The sequence below is a fragment of the Euphorbia lathyris genome, chromosome 5 (genome assembly GCF_963576675.1).
Source record: "Euphorbia lathyris chromosome 5, ddEupLath1.1, whole genome shotgun sequence".
Classification (NCBI taxonomy): Eukaryota; Viridiplantae; Streptophyta; class Magnoliopsida; order Malpighiales; family Euphorbiaceae; genus Euphorbia; species Euphorbia lathyris.
The window spans coordinates 9,597,046-9,604,854 of NC_088914.1; the positions used below are offsets into that span (position 1 = coordinate 9,597,046).

The 7,809-nt window shown below is 30.4% G+C and overlaps 1 non-coding gene across 1 annotated transcript; it reads right to left on the minus strand.

Moving 5' to 3' along the window:
* Window positions 1-7,453: 7,453 nt before the first annotated feature.
* Window positions 7,454-7,570, minus strand: LOC136231393 (U5 spliceosomal RNA). Its single transcript, XR_010689787.1, has one exon. It is a non-coding gene; the product is annotated as a U5 spliceosomal RNA (small nuclear RNA).
* Between the last annotated feature and the right edge of the window lie 239 nt (window positions 7,571-7,809).

The following is a 7,809-nucleotide window of genomic DNA, read 5'->3' on the forward strand; positions in this document are numbered from 1 at the left end:
TTTATCAAAACACTTTATTTTTGTAATTAAACTTATTTATTTTATCCAAAATCAACCCGTAAATCACGCTAAAAGATAGGGGTAAAATACCCCTATCACCTTCCGATCCGCCCTCAGGGAGATTCGACCGCGGGCGGCTTGGATTACCTGATCCGCCCAGGTTCATCCTTTGACTTCCACCTGCTTCATCAGAAAATAATTGCCGATTGAGTGGCGGGTTATTACCAGCTACGGTAGTAGTCACCATGGAATCCATGGGTTGAGTTTGGAAGAATGAAGAATCAAGGGCGCCAGATCCAACAATGGCTTGTTGTTGCCATTGAGATGACATAGGGTTGGTGCGCCAAAGCTCTGGTACTATCATGAACGACTTTAGGCGTCTCTCCATATCAGGACCAAACGCTCTTCCTATGGCTCCCGCACATGTTTCAACGAATGCATCTGGCGACAGACTCCTTCCGTCATGAGTTGCCGGAGTGCTCCCATCAACGCGTCCAGCGCTTGATTCAGGTTGGCTTCAGGGTGTTGCCAAGGGCGTTTCAACCCCTGTGGAGGGATTCTGTTCTCCATTTGCCATATCTTTTCTAATGTGAATGGAAACCCTTTATTTGATTAAGGATTCCACGTTCACCGCACCAATTGATGACTTGTGGAGAATTTCCGATTAACTTCCGTCTTTGTGGGGGCGTCGTTGGGTTCGACGGGGGGAAGCTCCGATGCCAAAGTCAGTAAGGAAGAACAAGAGAGCAAACTGATTGACAAAGGGTAAGTGAATGTGTGTACCTTGATAGCCTGAGACATAGGCTATATATAGTCATGAAGTTGTAACTTTCAGTAACTAGAAAGTCTCCATTAATGTCCCATTAATGGCGGTTACTGGTTACCTTTAAGTTGGCGGTTAGCTAATTGATAGCTCATTAATGGTCTTTATTGCCGGATCGGCCCAGCCGTTCTAATGGCGGATTGAGTGTTTACGGAGATTCGCCTCACAGGTTCGCCCGCGGCTCTCTTTTGGTGAGTCCTTGGTGATTCGCCCGCCGGATCTCTTTGTTTCAATACGCCGTGGTATTCCCGTATCAGGTGACCAACACGTGGCGTTCTTAGGCGAATTTCTCTTTTGATCCTTGGGATAATATCACAATGTTATCAAATAATTATAAAAAAATAAGATTATATATTATAATGATGTTATTGAATTTTTATTTTATAAAAGTTTAATCAAAATTTAAATTTAATATTGTTTGGAAACGTTAGAATTAAATTTACACAATTTCATATACGTTATGGTTAAATTTGTACAGAGTAAAACATTTTAGACATTTTCAAAGAAATTGTGATTAATTTATATGTAACAGGTTTAGTTTTTTTGAAACGGTCTAAAATATTTTACTATATTTTTTTTGAATCAAAATATTTTACTATATTATTAATATAGTTATGAAAAAAAAATTGTGAAACTGATTCAATTTATTGACAAACTGGTTTAGAATGTCTGACGTGGCTAAATAATAGTCAAACAAATTTTGTTCAAAATTTCGGTAGCGGATGGTTAAAATTGATCTTCCTTGAAAATGTTAGTGCTAAATTTGCACAATTTCATACATTAGGGCTAAATCTGCCCTTCGCTTGAGATGTTACGGTTAAATATTTAGGGCCTGTTTGGTTCAGCTGTTAGCTAATAGCTGTTTCGGTTGCTGTTAGTTGTTTGCAGCTACAGTAAGCTGTTAGCTGTTTGTTATTGGCTGTTTAATTACTAGTGTTTGGTAAAATTATATTGAACTGTTGTTGTTCGGATTTAAAATGTCTAAAATGGACATGTTTTAAATTAACCAACGATGAAATTATAAAAGGAAAAATGTGAAAAACTGCTCTTAACGTTTATAATTAGGAATAATTTTACTCTTAACGTCTAAAATGGTGCAATTTCACCCATAATGTTGGTAGCGAAAAGGTAACTTGAGGTTCATTCTGTTAGCAAACACAGATCAAATTAATTAACGGTGTTAAAAAAACTTAAAAAAAAATAGAATAAAAAAACTAACGACCTAGAGCCTCTAAACTACAAGAGCTGCTAATTGTATTTTACAAAAAGATTAAACCTCAGTCTTTTTTATATTTTACTCTAACAATAATATAGTTGCTAACTGTTTCGTCTTCTTTGTAAATTATCCTAAAAGTTTGATTTTTCTTTGTTCAGTTAAAAATTAATTTTAATTTATAAAAAAATTAAAGCGATATAGAACTTCTAAGTGTTCAGTGACCATACCGGAAAGAAATGAAGTTCAGTGGCTGTCACATCCGTGTCCCTAATTTTAGTTATTATACCATAATATTATGTTGTATTATATTTATTTATTGATTGAAGAGTTAATTGGATATTATGGATATAGTTTGGAGGCCAATTTCATGCTTTAAGTGTAAAATTAAAAGTTTAGGATAAATTTTAAAAGAAGCTAAAGTTTAGAGGGACCAAAATGGATATTTTTCTTCATTGGGAACATAAATCCCAAGATTCAAGGCTTGTAATTTCGTGGTTCAAGATGTATTCCCAACCCAAACAAAACTTCATTTTCTCATTTTTATACATTCAAACACTAAAATTACCCAATTTCATCAATTTTTTATCATTCTTTGATATCTGGAGTATGCACCGTTGGATCGAGCTCATTTTTTTACAGTAGGTTTTAGACATCCTAATACACATTGTGGTCGGTGTGATTTGGATTTGGAGACTTCTAGCTTGGGTTCGACCTAGACAGAATAGAGGGACAAATTTGGGGTTTAATGTGCTAATTTTCTCAATTAGTGCTAAAGTAAGTAATTATCAACTACCCTTTTAAGTTTTTATGTATATATAACTCTATATTTTCCAGAAAATTGAATTTTTGTGGTGATTTTTGACATGCATTTGATTAATTGGAGTTTCTATGAATTAGTTTTTAACATGAGCTTAAAGTTAAGTTCAAAGTAATTATATATGTATTTGCATGTCAATTTCAACCTATAATATATGTTTATGTATATATGATTTAAGTTTGGTTTTGATGAACTTAGTATATTTGATTAATATTTGTGTAAGATTTGATATTTTGAAGAGTTAAAATTCAAAGAAAAGTGTGTTGAAATTTTTTATTGATAATTGATTTATGAACAAGGGTACATTTATATATTAAGTGATTTTTTATAAATTTATTTCTCAAAGTAAATTTTAATTTTAATTAAAGATTGTTAAAGTTGCAATTTTGATGAATTTATGATTTATTGAAATAAAGTATATTTTTAAATTATTTATTGATGATTTTAGTATAATAATGATTATGATGGAATATTTTGGAAATTGATTGAGTAAAGGTGTTGATAAAATTTTATGATGTTTGTTTATGAGTTATATATATTTTGATATATATATATTTCTGATTTTAAATTATATTATGAAATTATAATAGTTTTAGTATCCATCAAGAGTAATCCGGATAGATGGTTTTTATTAAAGTCCGTATTTAGTGAGAAATACGGCCTGTGTACACAGTTGAAAGACCTATCGGGTATGGCAAAGAAGTGTTGAGTAAGACCATGCGGGCTAGGCAAATTATGAGATATCTCGATATATTGTGGGGATTGATACATACGGGGATTATCTCTCGGATGGATACAATTTATTGAGATACGATTTGCGATGAATTTATTGATATACAGTTTGTGAAGTGTTTATCGAGATACGATTTGTGAAGTATTATTGATATACGGTTTATGAAGTAACTATTGATTTACGGTTGATTTGAGTAAATGGTTAATTGCGAACTTATTTATTTTGTTTAGTTGAGATTTTAACCAAATAAATATATATATAGCTATTTTGAATACAAGTTTTGTATTAAGTACTTTAATACAGTTTTACAATGTGTGATATTTGAGAAATAATGCTTATAACAAGCTTATGATATTTTAAAGTGCATATTTGGTTAAAAGTACTATTTTGAGTATTTTATTATAGTTTAATCCATAAAGTGTTCATTTTTAAGAATATGAATTTTATATGATGCATTTTGAAAATTAAAGTATATATATATAGCTATTTTGAGTATAAGTACTTTATGTAGTTGATAATTACTTACTGAGATTTTTGTCTCACCCTTTTCAAATGTTTTAATGTTTTTAGGTGAACAAGTACAGGATAGAGAGAATGTTACCGACCGATTAGGCGAGAATAAGAAGTTGTTGCTTATTGCTAGAATTATAATTAGAACTTTAGTATTTAATTGTAATATGATGAAGTTGGTAAATATGTTGAGGTTTTAATGTAATAGGAATATGAATTTGTTTAGAATATATCTAAGAGGAAGTTTTAAAAAGTGTGATATTTATGACATTTGGATAATTTGGAGACTATTAGGTGTTGATTGTGATCTTTCTATTTCACGCCCGATGCCGATTGAGGTCGTTTACGGGTCGGGTGTGACAGTGGCTATAATATGAAAATGGATAAAATTTAGTGACCATTAATATAATTTACCCATGAAACAAGTAATATGAATTATATACGATAAAAATATAAAATTCACAACTATATATAATGAAAATAATTTTTAATATAAAATAAAAACTAAAAAAAATTATATATTATAATTTAATTATCTCCTTCCTTTTTAAAGGAACGGCGGTGCATCCGCCGTAATGGAGTAAAACAAAATATTTTTTTGTCCATTACGGTGGATAAAGCACCGTAATGGACTAACTTTTAACTAAGGTTTAAAAACAGCTCTTTCTAAAGAATTAATTTTTAACTATACTTAAACAAAGAATTATTTTTAAAATTAACACCATCTAAGAGTTTAACCCAAGATTGTGAGGGATCATAATTGACCATAGAGATAGAAAAAGTACATGCGTCTCGATTACACATGCAATTTTAGTGTTTGAATCTATCTTAGTAGATAGTGTATCATTTTTTTGTTGACACGTAAATTTTTAAGTTAGGTTAGGGTTGATATTTGTTAGCAACAATTTTTTTGTGGAAAATTACCAGCTAATTTCAACATTGGCTTTTGTGGATTTTGCAGACGTGCCAGAAAAGCAGGTTCTCAAAATTAAAAATTACTCCCTCCATTTTCAAATAAGTGTCGTTTTAGAATTTTTCATACAAATTAAGAAACACAATTAATATGCACTTAAATTAATAAATTTACATGGATTAACTAAATAAAAATTCTCTCTCCTATAATGGTTGGAGAAAAAACTTTGAAAGCTTAAAAAACACATAAATCAAGACAAAATTTAAATGCTTAGACCAAAAAACTATACTAAATTTTATTGAAAAACGAAAACGACACTTAAAAAAGAACAAAAACAATTATCTAAAACGACACTTATTTGAGAATGGAGGGAGTATTAATTAACCGACTTCAAACCAAACGATTGTGAAAGAGGATCAAGGGTTGAAAATTCATTTAAATGTTTTTAGTTCCACTACGAAAAGCTTCACTAGGTTTGCAATTGCTAATAAAAGTAAATCAATTCAAGGAATTACAATTTTTTATTTTTGTTTATGTTGAAACGTTTTGAGTACAAGAATAGAAATAGCAGAAAGCTTCTAGAAATTACGAAAGAAATTTCATAATTCGTAAAGAAATTGTATTTAACAAATTTAAAACTCGAGCAAATTGAATTGGAAACTTGCAAACAATGAAAAGAACTTGAATACACTTGTGCAAATTGATGTGATCTTGAATCGTAACAGACCGGAAGCTTGGTATGAATATGGAAAACTTTGAGAATATAGGAAGAAGAAAAAGATAGAGAAGAAAAGGAAGAAAAAAAAAGGAAAAACGTTTTTGGGTTTTGGGTTTTGTTACGTTGTTGTATTGTAAATCTTCGAGTAAAAAACTAAGTCTTTTTATAGATATTGCTGGCACAACTCGTTAGAAGTAGGGTCTTCCGAAATTTTGCTTGAAATTTTTATGGTATGTTCTCCTCCTCTTGAGGAACCAAGATTCAACCTTAGGACGTGGGTTGGAGTCAATTAGGGTTGTTGAAAAATTAATTTCCAAATAGACATGTTTTTTACAACCTTGTGCACATTTGTTAGAAAAATGTTTATATCTTCCTTAATACAACTCTGTTTTGGCTCCATAAGTAGTCTCTAAACTCATAACGAGCTAAGAAAGCAGGACTCCAACATAGCTCATCATTTCTCTTTCAATTTCCAGTTCGAAAAATCAAATCCCAAAAAACGTGATGCTCAAAAATAAGCACTAAATGACTTGCTCTTTCTTCCAACTCTCTTAAAAACTCTGTTTTTTATTCTCACTTATATTTTATAACTTGAGGGATCAATAAATAACAATTTTGTTAATCTCATTTTGAAATTTAAAAAATGTAATTTTTAAAATTATTCTCCATATTAATCCGGAAATGACACGAATATTTAAAAATTTTATTATGTTTTTAGATGTCACTTTCCTATATTGTTATGAACACATTAATCATAAAACACGATTCAGAACTTCTACAAAATTATTGTTATCACTTTTCTATATTGTTATGAACACATTAATCATTTGCAGACGCGACTCAAAACTTCTATATTGTTATTGAACACATTAACCATTTCATGTTGTTACGAACACATTAATCATTTGCAAATGACTCGAAACTTCTATATTGTTATTGGACACAACACATTAATCATTTACAAACACACATTACATAATACTCTAATATAATATTATTATTAATATATTAATCTAGAACTGACAACATATTAAAAATAAAGGGATAAGGTACAAAAATACCTCTAATATTTATAGTCATGAGCAACTTTACCCTTAACGTCTAAAATGGTACAATTTTACCTCTAACGAAGGCAGCCAAAAGCAATTTTACCCCTAACATTGTTAAGTTTTGTAAATTTTAGAAATAATTCATCAAACTGTCTTTTCGGTCATTAATCATCATATACACTTCACATGTGAATCATTTTGTCACTCACAGATCATAAACATATGACTAGACGTGAAAAAAATAAAAAAATATTCTATTTTACGAGTTAAATAAAAAATTCAAAATATTTTGTTGAATTAATAAATATTAACTTCCAATTCTATTATTAGAACACAATATATGAAATCTTTTTTTTAAAAAAACTGATATAAAATTGATACAGAATAAGGAACAGTTTGTATTTTAGAAATAAAATTGCTCACAGTTGCTCTCGCTCTTGGCTGCTAACGGAGTAAAATTAATAAATTTAAACATTAGAACCAAAAATAAATTATACAATATTTTCAAACATTAACCCCTATACTTTTAAATCAAATAGTTAGCTCAGAAGCTAACCCGAAATTAATACTAACCCAATAATTAATTTGATAACGTATATAATTTATCCCACTGAAAGTAAAGAAAACAAATTGCAGGCAGAACAGACAAAATTGAACTTCATTTAGTGTGGACCAACCCCAGAAAGAGGAATGCCCTCCAAAAACAGGCGTATGCCGCTATTTGCGGTACGCACACGGTATTCTTTAGTAAAAGGCGAAAGAATAGTTCGCTATGTGCTCACCGCGCGGCTGCATGGTTCATAACTTCATCCACTTCCTCTTTTATACTCACATGTTGGACTTCTGATGTTTATTTTATTCGATGTGGGATATCACCTACCACTATTTCTTTCTGCCTCTAGTTTTTTTTGCTGATTCAATCCAATCCCAAGTCTTTATTTGTTCACCTCTCTCGCATTCTCATAGAAATTAATTTGAAGTTCTTTTCTGAACTTCAACTATTTAACATCTAAATTAAACATAAAAATGA